Source organism: Pan paniscus, chromosome 19 (genome assembly GCF_029289425.2).
Source record: "Pan paniscus chromosome 19, NHGRI_mPanPan1-v2.0_pri, whole genome shotgun sequence".
Classification (NCBI taxonomy): Eukaryota; Metazoa; Chordata; class Mammalia; order Primates; family Hominidae; genus Pan; species Pan paniscus.
In genome coordinates, this window is record NC_073268.2 from 54,233,273 (window position 1) to 54,255,621 (window position 22,349).

The window sequence follows — 22,349 nt, forward strand, 5'->3', positions numbered from 1 at the left end:
CTCTGTTACTCAGGCTGGAGTGCAGTGGTGTGATCACAGCCCACTGCAGCCTTGATGTACCTGTGTCCCTGGCCTCAGGTGATCCTCCCACCTCAGCCTCCCAAGTAGCTGTGACTATCCCGAGAAGCTGAGACTACAGGTGTGCGCATGCCATCATGCCTCACTAATTATTTTACTTTTTGTAAAGACAGGTTTTTTTCGCCATGTTACTCAGACTGGTCTTGAACTCCTGGGCTTGAGTGATCCATCGGCTCCCAAAGTGTTGGGATTACAGGCGTGAGCCACTGCACCTGGCCTGACATCTCAGTCTTGATTTGCACTTTTTGCCCAAAATAATCGAGTGTAAGGCAGGCCAGAAGTGGTCAGGGGGCAGGGACAGTCCCCAGCAGGGTGGCAAGTCTTTCTGCAACATTTTTGGAATACAAGCAGAAAGTGATTTGCTATTCCACACAAAACATGATTGGGAGGGCACTGGATGAATACAACTAAGATCTAAGCATTACTTCAACAAATATATACACAGAGCTAAATCAGTATCAGGAAGTAGTGGAGAAGCACTCAGAATAGGCACAGATCTCCACAGCTGTTAAGAGTCTTGTTACTTTTTTTTTTTTTTTTTGAGATGGATTCTTGCTCTGTCGCCCAGGCTGGAGTGCAGTGGCGCGATCTCAGCTCACTGCAACCTCCGCCTCCCGGGTTTAAGTGATTCTCCTGCCTCAGCCTCCCAAGTAGTTTGCCTTAAGGAGTGTAGACACAAAGCAAGGGAAGCGTCCCCAGAGAGATCCCGGCCCACAGGGTCAGTGCCTCATCCCCACATAACATAAAAACAGCCTGGGACAGGCGCCCATCACCATGCCTGGCTAATTTTTGTATTTTTTAGTAGAGACGGGGTTTCACCAAATTGGCCAGGCTGGTCTCGAACTCCTGACCTGGTGATCCACCTGCCTCGGCCTCCCAAAGTGCTGGGATTACAGGCGTGAGCCACCGCGCCCGGCCACATTCTTTTTTTTTTTGAGACGGAGTCTCGTTCTGTCACCCAGGCTGGAGTGCAGTCGCATGATATCAGCTCACTGCAATCTCGGGCTCCCGGGTTCAAGCAATTCTCCTGCCTCAGCCTCCCAAGTAGCTGGGATTACAGGTGCACACCACCACGCCCAGCTAATTTTTGTATTTTTTAAGTAGAGACGGGGTTTCACCATGTTGGTCAGTCTGGACTCGAACTCCTGACCTTGTGATCCGCCCACCTCTGCCTCCGAAAGTGCTGGGATTACAGGCGTGAGCCACTGTGCTCGGTCAGCTGTTTATTGATTTTGAGTATGTTATTGATTTTGTGAATGGAGAAGGGATCATCGGGTAGGGTTCTTTGATCTGGAGCAAAAGATATGGATTCTGATTAACCAAAGGGGAAAAAAGAGGGGGGTGGATTTAGTGGAAAGAACTGGAGTAGTTCAGAGAACCAAAGGCAAGCCAGCACGGTCGCTCACGCCTATAATCCCAAAGACTTGGGAGGCTGAGGTGGGAGGATCGCTTGAGCCCAGGAGTTTGAGGCTGCAGTGAGCCATGATCACGCCGCTGCACTCCAGCCTGGGTAAGAGAACAAGACTGTCTCAAAACAAATAAACAAAACAAAACAAAGGCCAGGCTTGGACAGGCCACCACCCAAGGTAGCTCCAGGATCTCAGAAATGAGAATTAACAGGCAAGTTTTTTGTTTGTTTGTTTGTTTTTGAGACGGAGTCTCGCTCTATCGCCCAGGCTGGAGTGCAGTGGCGCGATCTTGGCTCACTGCAAACTCCGCCTCCCGGGTTCATGCCATTCTCCTGCCTTAGCCTCCCGAGTAGCTGGGACTACAGGCGCCTGCCACCACACCCGGCTAATTTTTTGTATTTTTATAGAGACGGGGTTTCACTGTGTTAGCCAGGATGGTCTCGATCTGACCTCGTGATCCACCTGCCTCGGCCTCCCAAAGTTCTGGGATTACAGGCGTGAGCCACCGCGCCTGGCCTGTTTGTTTTTTGAGGTGGATTCTCGCTCTGTCACCCAGGCTGGAGTACAGTGGCGTCATCTCGGTGCACTGCAACCTCTGCCTCCCACATTCAACGGATTCTCCTGCCTCAGCCTCCCAAGTAGCTGGGACTACAGGCATGTACCACCATGCCCTGCTAATTTTTGTATTTTTAGTAGAGACAGGGTTTCACCATGTTGGCCAGGCTAGTCTTGAACTCCTGATCTCATGTGATCCGCCTGCCTCGGCCTCCCAAAGTGCTGGGATTACAGGCATGAGCTACTGTGCCCGACCAGCAGGCAAGTTTTTGAAGGCAACACTGCTGTGGGTGGTCCGCAGGGTGGACAGACGCTGGGCAGTTAATTCAACAGAGGACCTCTCCAGGTGGCTAGGGTGTTGGCTGACAGCATGCAAATCCCCAGAGCTCTCACCTGCAGCTGGCATGTGAAACCCCACTGAACATGAAGCAGTTTTGTTCTTTAAATCCTACCTTTGGATCTGAGAATCAAATATAGGTTGAGATACCTGGCCTACCAGTAACCTTTAGTCTAGACTATGGAATTTCCCTTCTAGAAACTTACCCTGCAGTTAAATTTGCGCAAGAACATATATGAGAAACAGAATGCAGGGTATAATGTACGTCATCTGCTGGGGACTGGTTAAATATAGGAAGGCTTTAAGAATGAGGTTGGGTACAGGGGCTCACGCCTGTAATCCCAGCACTTTGGGAGACCGAGGTGGGTGGATCACCTGAGGTCAGAAGTTCGAGACCAGCCTGGCCAATGTGGCGAAACCCCATCTCTACTAAAAATACAAAAATCAGGGGACGGGGGTGGTGGCTCACACCTGTAATCCCAGCACTTTGGGAGGCCAAGGTGGGTGGATCACTTGAGGTCAGGAGTTTGAGACCAGCCTGGCCAACATGGTGAAACCCCATCTCTACTAAAAATACACAAATTAGGGGCCGGGAGTGGTGGCTCACGCCTGTAATCCCAGCACTTTGGGAGGCCAAGGTGGGTGGATCACTTGAGGTCAGGAGTTTGAGACCAGCCTGGCCAACATGGTGAAACCCCATCTCCACTAAAAATACACAAATTAGGGGCCGGGAGTGGTGGCTCACGCCTGTAATCCCAGCACTTTGGGAGGCCAAGGTGGGTGGATCACTTGAGGTCAGGAGTTTGAGACCAGCCTGGCCAACATGGTGAAACCCCATCTCCACTAAAAATACAAAAAAGTAGCTGGGCATGGCGGCACATGCCTGTAATCCCAGCTACTCGGGAGGCTGAGGCAGGAGAATCGCTGAACCTGGGAGGTAGAGGTTGCAGTGAGCCAAGATCACACCACTGCACTCCAGCCTAGGCAACAGAGTGAGACTCCGTCTGAGAAAAAAAAAAAATTTGGGCCAGGTGCAGTGGGTCACCTGAGGTCAGGAGTTCAAGACCAGCCTGGTCAACATGGTGAAACCGCATCTCTCCTAAAAATACAAACATTATCTGGGCATGGTGGTGCATGCCTGTAGTCCCAGCTACTCGGGAGGCTGAGGCAGGACAATCATTTGAACCTGGAACGCGGAGGTTGCAGTGAGCTGAGATTGTGCCACTGCACTCCAGCCTGGGCAACAGAGCAAGACTCTGACTCAAAAAAAAAAAGAGCCTGGGCGTGGTGGCTGACGCCTGTAATCCTAGCACTTTGGGAGGCCGAGGCGGGTGGATCACCTGAGGTCAAGAGTTCAAGACCAGCCTGGCCAATATGGTGAAACCCAGTCTCTACTAAAAATACAAAAGAATTAGCTGGGCATGGTGGTGCATGCCTGTAATGCCAGCTGCTCGGGAGCCTGAGGCAGGAGAATTGCTTGAACCTGGGAGGCGTAGGTTGCAGTGAGCCGAGATCGTGCCACTGCACTCCAGCCTGAGCGGCAGAGACTCCGTCTCAAAACAAACAAACAAACAAACAGAATAAGGCAGTTCTCTTTTGGTGGGTGTGCAACAATCTCCAACAGTTACACCGTTAATGATATAAGCATGAGGTAGTGTGTGGAGGGAGTTACTGTTTGCATGTGTGGGGGTGAAGGAAATACATACAATAAGATTATGTCAGAATCTCTGTTACACTGTAACAGTGATTGCCATTAGGGAGGGGATCTGCAGATCAGGAGAAACAGTAGGAGGGAGACTTGTTGCATATGTCCTTATGCACTGATTGAACTTTTTTTCTGTGCATGTATTTTTTTTTTTTTTCTTTTTCTTCGAGATGGAGTATTGCTCTGTCACCCAGGCTGGAGTGCAGTGATGCGATGTGAGCTCACTGCAAACTCCGCCTCCGGGGTTCAAGCAATTCTCCTGCCTTAGCCTCCTGAGTAGCTGAGATTACAGGCATGTGCCACCACGTCTGGCTAATTTTTGTACTCTTTTTTTTTTTTTTGTAGAGATGGGGTTTCCCTATGTTGCCCAGGCTGGTCAAATGCTACTCTTTTGAGCAGACTTCTTTGTATTACAGTTTGGAGTGGTTATGTTTTAACTCTCAAGCCAAGCTGAAAGTTTTAAGCGTGTGAAACTTGTCTGTAAATTTTCTGAAGAAGCAAGCACCGTGCCCTTCTGAGGCAGGTGAGGAGCTACGGCTTTCTCAGAACACACTAAGAGTCTCTTGTAGAAAGGTGCTATGCACATTTCCAAAGAAGGGGCGCTCTGAGAGAGGACAGCAGAGAATAGTGGATAGATGTTGGTCCCTGGCTCTGACTGACATGTGAAAATCTCAGCCTATCAGCTGGGCCACCAGCTATTGCCCCTCTCTGCACCTCAGTTTACTTTGCTCATCTGTTAAACAGTGATAAGTGTGCCTGTCCTACCCTGTTGCAACGATCTGTCAAGAAACAAGCCAAGACCGGGTGCCGTGGCTCATGCCTGTAATCTTAGCACTTTGGGAGGCTGAGGCTGGCAGATCACTTGAGGCCAGGAGTTCAAGACCAGCCTGGCCAACATGGTAAAACTGTGTCTCTACTAAAAATACAAAAGTTAGCCGGGCATGGTGGCCTGCACCTGTAATTCCAGCTACTCTGGAGGCTGAGGCAGGAGAATCACTTGAACCTGGGAGGTGGAGGTTGCAGTGAGCCGAGATCTCACCACTGCACTCCAGCCTGGGTGACAGAAAACAAAAAAGACCTGAAGCCAAGGTTGTGTCTGTTTACTAAAACAATGCATGTGAAATGTTTAGTCCATGTAGTTACCATTTCTTTTTCTTTGGGTGGGTGGGGGGGTGTTGTTTGCTTTTTGTTGTTGTGTTTTTGTGTTTTGTTTGTTTGATTTGTTTTTGAGACAAGGTCTCGCTACTGGACCCAAGCGATTCTCCCACCTCAGTCTCCCAAAGTGCTGGGATTACAGGTGTGAACCACCAGGCTCAGCTTATGATAACTATTTCAAGTCAGAATTTGACAATCTGAAGAAAACTTTTTTTTTTTTTGAGACGGAGTCTTGCTCTGTTGTCCAGGCTGGAGTGCAGTGGCGTGATCTTGGCTTACTGCAACCTCTGCCTCCCGGGTTCATGGGATTCTCCTGCCTCAGCCTCCCGAGTAGCTGGGACTACAGGTGTGCACCACCACGCCTGGCTAATTTTTGTATTTTTAGTAGAGACGGGGTTTCGCCATGTTGGCCAGGCTGGTCTCAAACTCCTGACCTCAAGTGATCCATCCACCTCGGTAGGCCTCACAAAGTGCTGGGATTGGGATTACAGGCATGAGCCACTGTGCCCAGCCAAAAACATTTTTTTTTTTCTTTTGAGACAGAGTCTCACCCTGTCACCCAGGCTAGAGTGCAATGGTGTGATCTCAGCTCACTGCAACTTCTGCCTCCCAGGTTCAAGTGATTCTCCTGCTTCAGCCTCCCGAGTAGCTGGGATTACAGGCATGCACCACCACGCCCAGGTAATTTGTTGTGTCTTTAGTAGAGACAGGTTTTCATAATGTTGGCCAGGCTGGTCTCAAACTCCTGACCTTGTGATCCAGCCACCTCGGCCCCCCAAAGTGCTGGGATTATAGGCGTAAGCCACGGCGACCAGCCTGAAAACGTTTTTTAAATGGCCCATTTTGTTTGGAATCTTCACCACTTTGGGAAAAAACCTAAAGATTAATGGAACAGAAATGTGCCATAAGATCAGAGACTAGATATTGAGTGGATGCTATCTTTTTTTTTTTTTTTTGAGACAGAGTCTTGCTCTGTTGCCCAGGCTGGAGTGCAGTGGCACGATCTCAGCTCACTGCAACCTCTGCCTCCCAGGTTCAAGCAATTCTCTGCCTCAGCCTCCTGAGTAGCTGGGATTACAGGTGCCCGCCACCACGCCCGGCTAATTTTTTGGTATTTTTAGTAGAGACGGGGTTTCACCATCTTGGCCAGGATGGTCTCAAACTCCTGACCTTGTGATCCACCCTCCTCGGCCTCCCAAAGTGCTGGGATTATAGGCGTGAGCCACCGCGCCCAGCCACAGATGCTATTTTTATAGTTACACATTATGCTCTAGGGAGGAAACATGATGAAGGTCGTTGAAATTTGTTTATGAAATATAATTAAAGCTCTGGAAGAAAGATATTATGTAAATCCCAAGCAGAATGATCAGTTTATTAATTGATTTAATGAAGACTGAAAATATGAAAGTTTGGAACTATCAAAAAAGCTAAATGGAAACCATTTCAAAATGGGGTTACTTAATCCCAGCACTCTGGGAGGCTGAGGCAGGAGAATAACCTGAGGTCAGGAGTTTGAGACCAGCCTGACCAACATGGTGAAACCCCGTCTCTACTAAAAATACAAAATTAGCCGGGGGTGGTAACACGTGCCCGTAATCCCAGCCACTTAGGAGGCTGAAGCAGGAGAATCGCTTGAACTCCGGAGGCAGAGGTTGCAGTGAGCCAAGATCGAGCCACTGCATTCCAGCCTGGGCAACAAGAGCGAAACTCGGTCTCAAAAAACAAAACAAAACAAACAAAAAAACCCACAAAAAACAGAAAATGGGGTTACTATCAGGAATCTGGATACTGACTAATGAAAATGCAAGTGGGCTGGGCGCGGTGGCTCACGCCTGTAATCCCAGCACTTTGGGAAGCCGAGCCGGGCGGATCACGAGGTCAGGAGATTGAGATCATCCTGGCTAACACAGTGAAACCCCGTCTCTACTAAAAATATAAAAAATGAGCCGGGCGTGGTGGCGGGCACCTGTAGTCCCAGCTAAGGCAGGAGAATGGCGTGAACCCGGGAGACGGAGCTTGCAGTGAGCTGAGATCACGCCACTGCACTTCAGCCTGGTCTACAGAGCAAGACTCCGTCTCAAAAAAAAAAAAAAAAAAAGGGAAATGCGAGTGGACTGGCTGAAGAAGAAGAGGAAATTCATTAGTGTGGTGGGCACTCCTGGTCAGCATTTGTTCTTCTCGCAACTCCGGGAATGAGCCCTGATTTGACTACGCCAATTATCATAATTCCCCATTTCACCCTCCCATGATCCAAGTTCTTCCATTCAGAGCAAGCCTAGGATTTTAGTTTGCTGAATTGAGAGAAAGAGATGCTCTCTCTTCCTTCCTTCCTTCCTCCTTTCCTGTCTTCCTTTCTCTCTTTCTTTCTCTCTCTTTCTCTCTTTCTCTTTCTCTCTCTCTTTCTTTCTCTCTCTTTCTCTTTTCTTTCTGTCTCGCTCTGTCATCCAGGCTGGAGTGCAGTGGCATGATCTCGGCTCACTGCAACCTCCGCCTCCCGGGTTCAAGCGATTCTTCTGCCTCAGTCTCCAAGTAGTTGAGACTACAGGCGCGCGTCACTATGCCCAGCTAATTTTTGTATTTTTAGTAGAGATGGGGTTTCACCATATTGGCCAGGCTGGTCTCAAACTCCTGACCTTATGATCTGCCCACCTCAGCTTCCCAAAGTGCTGGGATTACAGGTGTGAACCACTGCACCCAGCCTGCTCTCTGTTTTCCATGGCGTGGCCAGAGATCTGAGGCATGGATGTGCCACAGCCAATCTGCAGCTAGTCAAGACACCAGCCAAGGAAAATGGCCACATGTCCAAGAGGCATATGCTAAAGAATGGAGCCAGAGCCTTGATCGCACTGCACTTGAACCCTAGCTCTGGAAATTTTGGTTAAATGAGCCAATTGATTCCAATTATCATTTAAGCCAGTTTCAGTGGGGTTTTTCTCTTTCTTTCTTTCTTTCTTTCTTTTTTTTTTTTTTTGGGTAGGGTCTTGCTCTGTTGTCCAGGCTGGAATACAGTGGCACAGTCATGGCTCATTGCAACCTCAACCTGCTAGGCTTAAGGGATCCTCCCGCCTCAGCCTCCCAAGTAGCTGGGACTACAGGTGAGTACCACCACGTCCAGCTAAATAAAAAAAAAAATTTTTTTTTAAGAGACAACGTCCCACTATGTTGCCCAGGCTGGCCTCCTACTCTTAAACTCAAGTGATCCTCCCGTGTGGAGCACCAAAACTGCTAGGATTATAGGTGTGAGCCACCTCAGCTGGCCTGGGTTGGGTTTTCTTTTTCTGTTTTTTTTTTTTGAGAAGGAGTCTCACTCTGTTGCCAGGCTGGAGTGCAGTGGTGCAATCTGGGCTCACTACAACCTCTGACTCCCTGGTTCAAGCAATTCTCCTGCCTCAGCATCCCGAGTAGCTGGGATTATAGGCAAGTACCAACATGCCCAATTAATTTTTCATATTTTTAGTAGAGACAGGGTTTCACCATTTTGGTCAGGATGGTCTTGATCTCCTGACCTCCTGATTCACCCGCCTTGGTCTCTCAAAGTGCTGGGATTACAGGCGTGAGCCACTGTGCCTGGCCTGAGTTGGGTTTTCTATCACAATAGTTCCAACAAATGTATTGGCTTGTGTGCTGAAAAGTCTATGCTTAAAGCTTCAGGCATGGCTGGTTGGCTGGTTCAAGGTGCTTAATATCAGCAGGAATCTATCTTTTCTCTCATCTCTGTTCCCATCTGTGTTGGCTTCATTCTTAGGCTGGTTCTCCATTATGGAGCTACTCCAGGCTTATATCCCACTAGCTCAGTAACCTGATAGGAAGAGAAGCTTCTTTTTTTCTTTTTTTTGAGATGGAGTTTCACTCTTGTTGCCCAGGCTGGAGTGCAATGGCACAATCTTGGCTCACTGCAACCTCTGCCTCCTGGGTTTGAGCGATTCTCCTGCTTCAGCCTCCCAACCAAGTAGCTGGGATTACATGTACCACCACGCCTGGCTAACTTTTTTTTTTTGAGATGAAGTTTTGCTCCTGTTCCTCAGGCTGGAGTGCAGTGGCATGATCTTGGCTCACTGCAGCCTCCGCCTCCCAGGTTCAAGCGATTCTCCTGTCTAAGCCTCCTGAATAGCTGGGATTACAGGTGCACGCCACCACACCCAGCTAATTTTGTATTTTTAGTAAAGACGGGGTTTCACCATATTGGCCAGGCTGGTCTCAAACTCCTAACCTCAGGTGATCTGCCCGCCTCAGCCTCCCAAAGTGCTGGGATTACAGGCATGAGCCACTGCACCCCAGCCCCTAGAAGCTTCTTTTTTCAATGATTTCTGTAGAAGTCCCAGGCTTGGCTTGAGAGTCATTGCTCTGCTATGAGTCAGGTGCCCATTCCTGAACCAATCACTGACCAGGGAGAGAAAGCTCTGATTGACTCAGGCTCAGAGCTGGAAGGGAGAAGGAGTCGCACCCTTCAGCCTATTCAGATTCTTCCCAAGAGTTTAGTTTTAGGCATGGTGGCTCATCCCTGTAATCTCAGCACTTTGAGTGGGTGGCTGAGGCAGGGGGATCAACTCCAGGAGTTTGAGACCAGCCTGGGCAACATTATGTGATCCTGTCTCTACAAAAAAATTAGAAAAAATAGCCAGGTGTGGTATAGTCCCAGCTACTTGGGAGGCTGAGGTAGGAGGATTGTTTGAGCCTAGGAGATTGAGGATGCAGTGAACCATGATTGTGCCACTGCACTCTAGCCTGGGTGACAGAACAAGACCCTGTCACACACACACACACACACACACACAAAAGGCTGGGCATGGTGGCTCACTCCTGTAATCCCAGCACTTTGGGAGGCCAAGGTGGACAGATCACCTGAGTTCAGGTGTTCAGGACCAGCCTGGCCAACATGGTGAAACCCCGTCTCTAAAAAAATAGAATGGCCGGGTGCAGTGGCTCATGCCTGTAATCCCATCACTTTGGGAGGCCAAGGCAGGCGGATCATCTGAGGTCAGGAGTTGGAGACCAGGCTGACCAACATGGTGAAACCATGTGTCTACTAAAAAAATACCAAAATTAGCTGGGCATGGTGGCACATGCCTGTAATCCCATCACTTTGGGAGGCCAAGGCAGGCGGATCATCTGAGGTCAGGAGTTCGAGACCAGGCTGACCAACATGGTGAAACGGCGTGTCTACTAAAAAAATACCAAAATTAGCTGGGCATGGTGGCACATGCCTGTAATCCCAGCTACTCAGGAGAATCGCTTGAACCAGGGAGGCGGAGGGTGCAATGAGCCGAGATTGCGCCACTGGACTCTAGCCTGGGCAACAGAGTGAGACTCCATCTCAAATAAATAAATAAATAAATTTAGAAATACAAAAATTAGCCAGGTGTGGTGGCACATGTCTGTAATTCCAGCTACTTGGGAGGCTGAGGTAGGAAAATTGCTTGAACCTGGGAGGCGGAGGTTGCGGTGAACTCCGCGCCACTGCACTCCAGCCTGGGCAACAAGAACGAAACTTCGTCTCAAAAAACAGACAAAAAAAGTTTAGCTTTGGAGTTTAGGCTTGGGTTTTCCAGGGTTACCACTTTTTAGCTGTGTTATCTTGGGCAAATAATGGAAGCTTTCTGAACCTCAGCTGTAAAATGAGGATAACGGTAGTCTCTACCTCTTAGGGTTTTTTATGAGGAGGAAATGAGGTACTGCATGCAAAATATTTGCACAATGCTCACTACTTTGTTGTCATTGTTATTATTACTAGTTCCTTTCTCCAGCACCTGCACTTCCAGGATGTTGGCACAGGTCCTTCCTTCCCCATGGGCTAGAAGGAAACTTCCTCCTGTGAGAGCTGTCATAGCTCTTTCTCTTGATTGTCTATGTGGCATTTGGTTTCTGCTCATGTTCATGCTGCCCAAACTCATAACTTCTCTGTCCTAGACTTTCAACCCCTAGAAGGGAAAGGATGGCTCCATTCTTTTCAATGTCCTTAATAAGAGAACTGCCATCAACACCCATCCAGTGCATTTACAGTTTCCAAAGCATTTCCTCCTCTGCCTTTTCACCTGAGCCAGAATGCAATCCTAGGGGGTGGGAGGGGTTATTATTCCCACTTCACAGATGGGGAAACTGAGGTCCAGGGAGGGGCAGTGACGTCATGGTCAAGCAGCAAGTCGGTGGACAAGAAATTAGGTGTTTCTGGATTGCCAACACAAGTTTCTTTTTGTGGGACAAATAGTTTTGAATATAGAGTTCAAGCCTTTGGTGAAGATCCCGGGGAGCCTGTTCTGCACCTGTGCTAAGTGATTCTTTTCATTCAGCATGCAGTCTATCCCTGTCTGCTGCCTGCCAGTCTTTCCCCCAAAGTCCCTTCCTGCTTGAAACCCTCCTTCCCTAACCCCAGAGACACCCCTGGCCTGCACTGCCAGCTCTTTCTTCTGAAATACACCTCTCCAACCAGCCCCCATCAGTCTGCTCCATTATCCACCTGGAACCAACCTCCAAACCTCTGCAAGGGCAGATGAGAGTGTCTCCTCCAGCCCTGTTTTCCATGGACTGCTTTGGGCACGGATGAAATTGTTCAGCTTATCCTGCAAGTTCCTCTGCAAGACTGCTTATGTGCTCTAGACTCATAGAACCTGGAATTGAATCCTAGCCCTGCCACATGCTGCCTCAGTTTCCGCATTCAAAATAGGAATAGGGCTGCTGACGTCAAGGGATCATCATGAGGATGAATTGAGAGAGGAATGCCAGGGGGCTGATACGCTTCAAGGAGGGGGTCCAGGAAAGAGAAATGACTTCGAGGAATGCAAGAATGTCCCCTCTGACCTTGCACGTGGCGGTCTTACGGCCTCAGGACACCCTCCCCCACTTCCCAAGCCTGGGCTAATCTAGTATTCTCCAACTCACTTCCTGTCCTGTAGGTTAGCTCATCATCTCATTATCTGTATCCAGTTCTCTTTCCAGGCTTGCATATTATCTGTGTGGCTACACACACTTGCTAGGTGGGTAGTGAAGAGAGTATTAGGCTCTGCATATGGAAAAGTGGGCCTGGGTGGCCAAGCCCCAGCATCTCTCCAAACCTCAATTTCTTGCCTGTAAAATATGAACAGCAAGAATGTGCACCTTGCTGGGCACGGTGGCTCACGCCTGTAATCCCAACACTTTGGGAGGCCGAGGCGGGAGGATCACGAGGTCAGGAGTTCGAGACCAGCCTGGCTAACATGGTGAAACTCTGTCTCTACTAAAAATGCAAAAATTAGCCAGATGTGGGCGTGCGTGCCTGTAATCCCAGCTACGCGGGAGGCTGAGGCAGGAGAATCACTTGAACCTGGGAGATGGAGGTTGCAGTGAGCTGAGATTGTGCCATTGCATTTCAGCCTGGGCAATAGAGTGAGACTCCATCTCAAAACAAATAAATAAAAAAAGAATGTGCACTTGTGGAATTGTGGTAAGGTTTTAGACCAGCACTGGTCAGCATGGTAGCATCTAGCCACATATGGCTATTTACATTTAAATTAATAAAAGTTTAATGAAGTTTAAAAAATTCAGCCCCTCAGTCTCACTAGCCACATTTCAAGTGCTCGCTGGCCTCCTGTGACTCGTAGCTATCCTACGGACAGCACGCAGAAAGAACATTTCCATCGTGGAGGGAAATTCTGCTGAACAGTGCTGATTTAGAAACATCACGCCTGTGCTGTGCATCAGCTATGTGTTATAACTCATCTGACATTGTAAACTCAGGGCAGAAGCATGATTGCAGTGTAAAGTTCTGCTTTCCTTGGAGATAGGGTAAAGAGGTGAGGCTCACAAGGAATGTTGGACTGGTTGAGGGCATTCTCTGGGATGAGGGTGGGCCAAATTCAAAACAGGGAGCTCCGGCTTCTGCTGCAAGGCAGGCACATAGGGCATAATTCCCTCTGCTGGTGGAGAAGGGGCACCAAGCAGTGGGAAGGGTGGTTAACTGGAGAGTGTTTCTAGCATCTAGAGCTACCAGTGTTTGACTTTTCAAAGGAAAAGTGGCTATGTGGTTTTGCAAACGTGTTACAAGCTCTCTCCATTTTTATCGTATTTATTTTATCACTAGCTAGACTAATAAAGAAAAAAGAGAAAGAAGATACAAGTAAACATAATCAGAAAGGGCAAAGAGGACATTACCACCGACCCCATACAAACACAAAAAGGCCCTCAAAAACTATTATGAACACGTCTATGCACACACACTAAAAAACTTACAATAAATAGATGAATTCCTGGAAAGATGCAACCTTTTTTTTTTTTTTTTTTTGCCAGAGAATGGAATTCCAGATCCTGGGTTGTTAGAACCTTAAGGGATACTTTCATCCCCTGGTTCCTGTACAGGGAGGAGGAATCTGAGGCTCAGAGAAGTACAGTGACTTGTTTAAGGTCCCTCAGTGAGTTAGGGCAGAGGAAGACTTCTGGCCACAGCTTCCCTGAAGCCAAGGCTAGGCAGAGTGTTGATGTCACCCAGGCAACAGGGATGATGCCCTCTGCCCACCTAGCAAGCCCTGACTCATGCTCCGCGCCCCTGCTGTGAGAAGTCTCTGCTGACTCCCACCCTGATTGGAGCAGGTTAGTCAACTTTGAGGTGCAGCCTCCAGTTCTGGCCCCTCCAGTTCCGGGACTCTCATTCGAGGCATTTGGGGCTGTCTCATTTCTGTGCCCAGCACAGGGCTTGACACAGAGGAGGTGCTTTGTGGGTGCCCGCCAGTCAAGGGTTTCCGTTTTCGTGCCATTTAGGTAACCCCTTGCTATTCGTGCCCTTAGGTAACCCCTTGAGCAGCCTAAAGAAGCCTAGAGACTTCTCCGTTTTTGAGTATATTTTATTGACGTGAAATACACGCACGGAAAAGCGCACAAATCCAAAGTGTACTTCCGCGCATCTTCATAAAGTGAACACACTTGTAGCCTAAGAACCCAACCTTACCAGCGCCCGGCAGGCCCTGGCCCCCTTCCAGTCTCTCCTACTGAACAAGGTTTTTGAGTGAAACCGGCGGGCCGGAGCGTGAGTTTCTGCTTGACGGGGCGGGGCCTGCGCGTGCTGCCCGGCCGTGAGTGTGGGGGGCCGTGAGTGTGTACGGGGTGGAGTGGCCTGAAGGGGATCAGAGTGCGCGCGTTCGGGTATTAATTTGCCAGGGTTTGTGTGGCGCTCGGGATTGGGGGTTTTTTGGGGGCTCGGGCGTCGACTGTGGGGCGCTGCGGAAGGGTGGGCCGTCCGCGTGGGGTCCTGGAGCGCAGGACGCGGAGGGGAAGCCGCGCATGGGCCACTAGGGAGGGGCTCTGGCGGGGTCGCAGGGGCGTGGTCTGCGGTCGTGGGGGCGGGGCCTCGGGGCCTCGGGGGCGGGGCCTGCGGGCGCGCGCACGCGTCCGGCGCGCCCCCTCCCGGCCGCCATGTTGGCTGGTGTGTGGGTGTCAAACTGAGCCAGACGCGGCGGTGGCGGCGGCTCCGCGGGCTACGGTCGCTCCCGCCTCCCGAGCGCTGCCGGCGGCCGCAGCGGCGCACCCACGCCGGCCCGGAGGAGCAGAGGTGAGCCACAGCCCGTGGGGCTCCAAGGCCAGAGCGAGTCCCCGGGGCGAGGACCCTCCCCCTCTCCAGGGCGCGGACGCCCCCAGAGCACAGGCTGCCCTACCTCACCAGCCCCGCCAGGGCATGCGCCCCTGCCGCCCCGCTGGTCCCTACGCCAGGCTCTGGGGGATCCCCTTCTTTCCAACCAGGCCCCGCCCCACGGACTGGAGCATGGCCCCCTTCCCATCTGGATCCAGCTTTCCGCTGCAAGGATCTCCCCCCTTACCCGTCCCTATCACCGAGCATCTCCTTTTATGTCCCTAGAGTCCCGGGCGCCCCTTACTCCTACCTCGGATCCTGGAGCCCCGTTCATCTTGGAACAACCCCGCCCCCTCCCCAGAGCACGTTCCTCCCCTCCCCGGGCCCGGCGCCCCTTCCTCCTGAGCCCAGCCTGGTCTCCCGCCAGCCCCCGTGCAGAGCCCGGTCCGGGCGCCCTCCGGGAATCGGGGGAGGGGTCCTTTTCTCTGTCCGGGATCCCGCCCGTCTCACCTTTCCTGGGGGCTGTAGCAGGGCCCCCTTCCGTCCTTGGGGACCAGGCTCCCCACTCCCCACTCCCACGGAACAGCGGGGACGGGGGCGGAAGAGCCAGGCTCCAGCTGCCTTTTGTTCCGCGTGGGATGGCAGAGACCCACCCGGCCCGGCGGTCCTGCTCGGCTGATCCGGGTGGGTGAATGGGTGCGTGGGGTCTGGCCTCTTCCAGGAGAGACTTCCTCTCTCTCCCTGTGGGGCGGCTCCCCTAGAGCCGAGAGCCGAGCGCGTTGGGAGGCTGGCCTTTGCTAGAGGAGTCGGTGCCAACAGGTTTTTGTTTGCGACCTGAAGGTTGCCCAGTGGCTTTGCCTGGGGCAGCTTGAGCTCCCTGTGAATCCCCCCGCCGGAGCTTGTGGAAGGCCGTTTCTCCGCCCAAGGACTCCGTCTGGGCGACTCCTTCACAGTTGTGCTGCCCTGGGGACGTATCTAAAATCTGTGCTTTAAGAGCGGAGAGGGCTTAACCATCATTAGGGTTCAGATGAGGGAAACTGAGGCCCAGAACTGCAGTAATTTGCCCAAGGTCACGCAGTGATACTGTGTCAATGCAGAACTAGAAGCTAGGTCTCCAGGCTCTGTTTACCACATTTAATAACTTTTTTTATTTTTTAGGGAGGTGTTCAGGACCCTACCTTCCCCTTTATTTTTAATATTTATGCAAGAAAGTGGGCAGGAAAATATGAGAAGTAATGAGTTATTCCTTTTCACCTCCAGAAAATACCCTGTGAAAGAAGGGATTGGAACAGGGTGTTAAAATGATGGGAAAAGGTGAATTTTAAGAATCCAGGCTTCCTCTCATTATGTAATATAATGAAGATTTGGCAGAAAACGTGCCTCTTGTAGCTCTAGATACAGAATTTTAGGTGCTGACAAAATCTTATGCTGAATCTGGCACAGCAGTGATTGAGTTAGCATTGATAATTAAGTTTTCATCTGTATTTACATGAACATCAAAAGGGACTACAATTTGCTTCTGAATGGTACTTGTTCGGTGCTTGTTTTTGGGACAAGTGATTGTGTTGGGGAAGCGCACCTAAACTTTTAAATTTTTTATTTATTTATTTTTTTGAGACGGAGTCTCTGTCACCCAGGCTAGAGTGCAGTGGCACGATCTCGGCTCACCGAAACCTCCGCCTCCTGGGTTCAAGCGATTCTCCTGCCTCAGCCTCCGGAGTAGCTGGGATTACAGGCGCACGCCATCCACCACGCCCGGCTAATCTTTGTATTTTTAGTAGAGACGGGATTTCGCCATGTTGGCCAGGCTGGTCTCGAACTCCTGACCTCATGTGATCCGCCCAGCTCGGCCTCCCAAAGTGCTGGGATTACAGGCGTGAGCCAACACTCCCGGCCTAAATCTTTTATTTATCTGTATTTTTACTTTTACATTTTAAAAGCTTATTTATTTCCCTGGTTTTAAAATTGGGCTAGTCATCTTTACAGTCTCACTGGGCTATTCTTTTGTAAGCAGGGAATGAGATACTGGTTATTAAAGATTTTGTTAAAGTGTAAGTTACTGTAAGGCATGATTCAGGACTGCGTCCCACAAGTCCCTGGACCAGGAGCCAGTTCGGATTGTCTTGTGGGATGTACCAAGTTTCCCTGGTTTACAGAGGCTTTTTGCCTCTCTGAAGCCTGAGCTGGCCAGATGGAGAGCTCTGTGGAAAACTCTTCCAGCAGTGTGTGTTGGGCCAAGCACTCGAGGTGTGAAGAAATGTAAAACTTTCAAGTGATAATATCTAGCATCGTGTATGCAGCCTTGAAAAATGACCCAACCTTTGTAGAAATTCTCTGTTATCACTAACCCTCTTCCATAATGAGCGGAGGATTTCCCAAGAATTGGGATTCTGATAAGAGTCCTGCAAAAGTTGAAAAGTTTTCGGACTTTTTTTTTTTTTTAACTTTAATTAGGAGGAGCGGCAACTTTCAGTTGTGAACTGAAGTACTATGAGATTTTTATGCATGGAATTGCCCTTGTCATACTTTTGGAAAGTACATTAAAATTTTCTAAGTTTTCTGGCGGTTCTCACTGTTCCCCATAACCTTTCTCTCTGGTGTATAGGGTGTGAAGGACCACGATTGTTGTCATTTTATGACATGTATACCTGGTGACCCTGAGCCTTGGAGAAGTCAAAGGGCTTGGATTTGGGGAATTTTTTTTTTTTTTGAGACGGAGTCTCACGCTGTCACCCAGGCTGGAGTGCAGTGGCGCAATCTTGGCTCACTGCAAACCTCTGCCTCCTGGGTTCAAGTGATTCTCCTGCCTAACCTCCCGAGTAGCTGGGACTACAGGCGTGTGCCACCATGCCCGGCCAATTTTTGTATTTTTAGTAGAGATAGGGTTTTGCCATGCTGGCCAGGCTGATCTCGAACTCCTGACTTCAAGTGATCCACCTATCTTGGCCTCCCAAAGTGCTGAGATTACAGGCGTGAGCTACCGTGGCCGGCCTTGGATTCGGGGAAGTTGAGGCTGGAAAAGATGTGAGGAATTATGTAGTTTGTATCCCTTTTTTGTCTGCTGAACTTTTAACTCATGTATTCGGTGTAAACAGACCTCTTCTGTCAATACTTTGCCGTCTAGCTCGTCCGATGTTTGGCCCCTTTTTCTCTGCTATCCTACCTTCACCAACCCACACAGTCTGCTGGTGCACTTACGACATTGTCCGTGTATCTGGGGCTCTTGTGACACTGTGACGTCTTTGAGGCCAGTGGTCAGCCTGTCTTTACTTCTCCAGTACCAGGCTCGGTCTCTGATAGATGGTAGATGCTCAGTAAAGGTTTGTCACCAGTATTCCTCGAGGCAGGGGAGCACATTTTTATGGCTCCCTACTGTTCTGTCGCACTGTTGCTGAAATCACTACTGTTGGTTCAGCAATTGTGTGTCAGTTGCATAGGTTTATCCACCTCATCTGCAGGTGAGGAAACTGAGGCCTAGGGAGCTTAAGTTACATGCTCGAGGTCGCGCAGCCAGTAAGTGATTTGAACAGATCTGTTGGACTCCAAAATGTTATTATACCTGTTACCTACTTCGAGGACCAAGTCTCATGGGGATGAAGAGACACACTGCAAGTTAACAGTGGACTGAGGGAGGTGGGGTGATATGATTAAGGTGGTTGAGGATGGGAAGAGCACATTTGTTTTTTGTCAGATGCATTGTGAAATGAATGTTTATGTCCATCTGTTGAGTTTTTGAAAATTGACAAACTTGCCAGGCATGGTGGCTCACGCCTGTAATTCCAGCACTTTGGGAGGCCAAAGCGGCCGGATCACCCTGAGGTCAAGGGATCGAGACCATTCTGGCCAACATGGTGAAACCCCGTCTCTACTAAAAATACAAAAATTAGCTGGGCGTGGTGGTGCACACCTGTAGTCCCAGCTACTCGGGAGGCTGACGCAGGAGAATCACTTGAACCTGGGAGGCAGAGGTTGCAGTGAGCCGAGATCGCACCACTGTGCTCCGGCTTGGCGACAGAGCAAGACTCTTGTCTCAAAAAAAAAAAAAAAAAAAAAAATTGACAAACTTTCTGATAAGTTCGTCAATGGAATTTTATTGCTTAACTAGTTCATTCAAGTTAACTAAAAATAGAAACTTAGAAAAACAAATACAGTGAAATAAGTATATGTTGAAAGCCGTTTCAGCAGCCTTTTTTTTTAAACCACTGTAATTTCCATCAACATTTAACATAGGGATTATCACCCATTTGTGAGTAGAAAAACTGAGGCCCAGAGAGGTTAAGTAAGCTGTGAGGAACTGGCACAGCCAGGATTCAAAGTGAATCTGTGTAATTCCCAGACCTGGGTCCCTTCTGCTCCACTGGCCCCTGTAGAAGGCCCCACAAAATAATAGGTATTCATTTAAATAATAGGATAAATTTGTTGTCTGAAAGTCACCACCAAGTTTATTTAGAAGGTTGGGAATTGTGAATAACGAGATTTCTGGCTCTTTCCTAACCTTAGAACCTTTGAAAACACTGTGGTTTGAATGTCAATAATTAATGGATCATTTTAGCTGAGAGACACTAGATTTGGTGTTTGATTTGAAAAAAAAAAAAAAAAGCCTAGGCCAGCCACGGTGGCTCATGCCTGTAATCCCAGCATTTTGGGAGGCTGAGGTGGGCGGATCACTTGAGGCCTAGAGTTTTTGAGACGAGCCTGGCCAGTATGGCAAAACCCTGTCTTGACCAAAAAAATACAAAAATTAGCCGGGCATAGTGGCATACACCTGTAGTCCCAGCTACTCAGGAGGCTGAGGCAGGAAAATCACTTGAACCTGGGAAGGGGGGGTTGCAGTGAGTCTCCAGCCTGGGTGACAGAGCAAGACTCTGTCTCAAAAAACAAAAACAAAAAACCTGTCTTCTTTTGAACCAGATCCGCAACATTGTTAAAATGCTCCCTATCCATGCATTGGATTCTTTCTGTGACTCATTCCCCTAGTACCTAGGTGCTGGAGCCTGCTTCGTTCCTGGGCATAGAAAGTCCTTTTCCTGATTCTGTTTCCTGTTGGTCCTGGTCTAGGCAGAGTGTGCTTCACTTTCAAGCCCTCTAGAGACAGGACAGGTAACTTAATTCTCTTTCTGTTCAAAGCAATACAAGGAATTGGACATGCAAAGGGCTGTAAATAAAGGGACTCCCCATCTTCTCTTCATGGTAACCCTGCTGATACATAGAACAGGGAAAAGTAGGCTCATCCTGGGGGACGGCTGATTGTTTAGGGCTAATGCATGATGTGGATTTAAAAGCATTTATAATTAATCACTTCTGAGTGCAGGCTTCATTTTTCCTCTTGGTCCCACCCCTCTTAGGTAGTTGCACGTTGCAGCAGCTCGATAGCTGAGAACACCAAGCGGTACAGTTAATTTGGCTTCAAAGGCCATGTGGCAGATAGCTTTGGAGTGAGGTGTGGGTACTAATGGGCCTCCTGGCTGGGTGGCTTTGGGCACTTTAATCACTGAGCTTTGGTGTCCTCATCTCTAAAGGGGGGCTCGTAATCACTACTTCATGAAATAGACTAGCCTTGTTTCTCAAACTCCTGTGTGCAGCAGAAGCACCCAGAGGGCTTGCTGAACACGTGGCTGGGGCTGCACCCCATTGTTTCTTATTAGGGAGGGGGAGGCCTGAGAATGTGTCTTTTTTTTTTTTTTTAAAGACAGAGTCTTGTTCTGTTGCCCAGGCTGGAGTGCGGTGGCGCGATCTTGGTTCGCTGCACTCCACCTCTCAGGTTAAAGCGATTTTTCTGCCTCAGCTTCCTGAGTAGCTGGGATTACAGGTGTGTGCTACCATGCCTGGCTAATTTTTATTTTTTTATTTTTTTATTTTTTATTTTTTTTTTTGAGACAGAGTCTCGCTGTCTCCCAGCCTGGAGTGCAGCGGCGCGATCTCAGCTCACTGCAAGCTCCGCCTCCCGGGTTCACGCCATTCTCCTGCCTCAGCCTCCCGAGTAGCTGGGACTACAGGCACCCGCCACCACACCCGGCCAATTTTTTTGTATTTTTAATAGAGATGGGGTTTCACCGTGTTAGCCAGGATGGTCTCGATCTCCTGACCTTGTGATCCGCCTGCCTTGGCCTCCCAAAGTGCTGGGATTACAGGCATGAGCCACTGCGCCCGGCCATGCCCGGCTAATTTTTTGTATTTTTAGTAGAGATGGGGTTTTACCACGTTGGCCAGACTGGTCTCAAACTCCTGACCTCAAGTGATCCGCTTGTCTTGGCCTCCCAAAGTGCTGGGATTACAGGTATGAGCCACTGTGCCTGGCAGAGAATGTGTATTTTTAGCCAGCTTCCAAGTGCTGCTGATGCTGCCGGTCTAGGGACCAAATTTGGGAACCTTGGCCCAGAGGACTGCATGAGAAGGTGTGTAAGATGTCTAGCACCTGCTGGCTGTGCAGTAGGAACTCAAAAATGGCACTGAAATGTTTCTGAATATTGGTCTGAAGATGATGGATGGAGTGACATTTGGAAAGGAAATGTGGGTTCTCAAAGAGTGTTTTCACTTTATTCTTTTGTGATTGTAAGTTGGACGGTGGTCACAGGGATTATCACTATTGGGTTAATTGAGATGCTTTCCTTAATGAAGGGGAGAGAAGATGTCATTGTCCTTCAAAAAGGCTGTAAATCTTGGATGCTGTTGAAAAAGCAGGTTCATCATTCTCACACATCGTGTAAGAAGTTTACTGTCTAGGCCTTTTAGAATTGTAACTTGGGGGCTGGGTGCAGTGGCTCATGCTTGTAATCCCAGCACTGGGAGGCTGAGGCTGGTGGATCACTTGAGGCCAGGAGGTGGAGACCAGCATGGCCAACATGGCGAAACCCCATTTCTACTAAAAATACAAAAATGAGCCAGGTGTGGTGGCGTGGGCCTGTAGTCCCAACTACTCGAGAGGCTGAGGCACGAGAATTGCTTGAACCTGGGAGGCGGAGGTTGCAGTGAGCCGAGATTGTGCCACTACACTCCAGACTGTGTGAGGGAGTGTGACTCTTCTCAAAAAAAAAAAAAAAAAAAAAAGAAAGAATTGTAACTTGAAAAGGTTGAGGGAGTAATGTTGTTGGGTCCTGGATTCCCACGGGGCCACTTGGCATGGACCACTGGTGTTAATGGAAGTTGCTTCTCCTCCCTGCAGCAATTCAGATTTAATATTCTTTCATGTTTACAGTTCGAATTTTTTTTCTTCAGTGGTAATTATCAACTTGTCCATCAAAACCGAATGTGCAGGGAGGTGTGTGTGAGCCCTGATGGTTTTTGAATATTTCCTGTGTGCCAGGCCTTATATTACTAATTTTATGCACTGTGTTTAATTTTCATGGTGGTCCTGCAAGCCCTATCACCATTTCTCATTTTGCATTTTAAAAAACTAAGAGGGGTTCAGTAACCTGCCCCAGGCCATACAGTTAGTATGAACTCCTGCTGGTATGCCCCAGCTGGTATTTGCTGCCACCTGTGTCAAACTCAGAACTGCTTTATTTCCACGACCTCATTTGCAGCTGTGCCAGGTGCGTCCATTACCTCACTGTACCCTCACAACAGCCCCAAGAGGTA

At 49.3% G+C, this 22,349-nt stretch overlaps 1 protein-coding gene across 17 annotated transcripts in view; it reads left to right on the top strand.

The window, feature by feature from the left end:
- Positions 1-14,589: 14,589 nt before the first annotated feature.
- Positions 14,590-22,349, top strand: part of EPN2 (epsin 2) — a 97,067-nt gene continuing 89,307 nt past the window's right edge. For 4 of the 17 annotated variants that reach the window (XM_055101197.2, XM_055101200.2, XM_063599224.1 and 1 more), the window contains exon 1: positions 14,615-14,753. The gene's annotated coding sequence lies outside the window, so the exon portion shown is untranslated. Of the gene's footprint in view, positions 14,754-22,349 lie in introns of all 17 variants that reach the window. The other 13 variants (XM_014342121.4, XM_034942267.3, XM_014342122.4 and 10 more) reach the window with 6 other exon arrangements.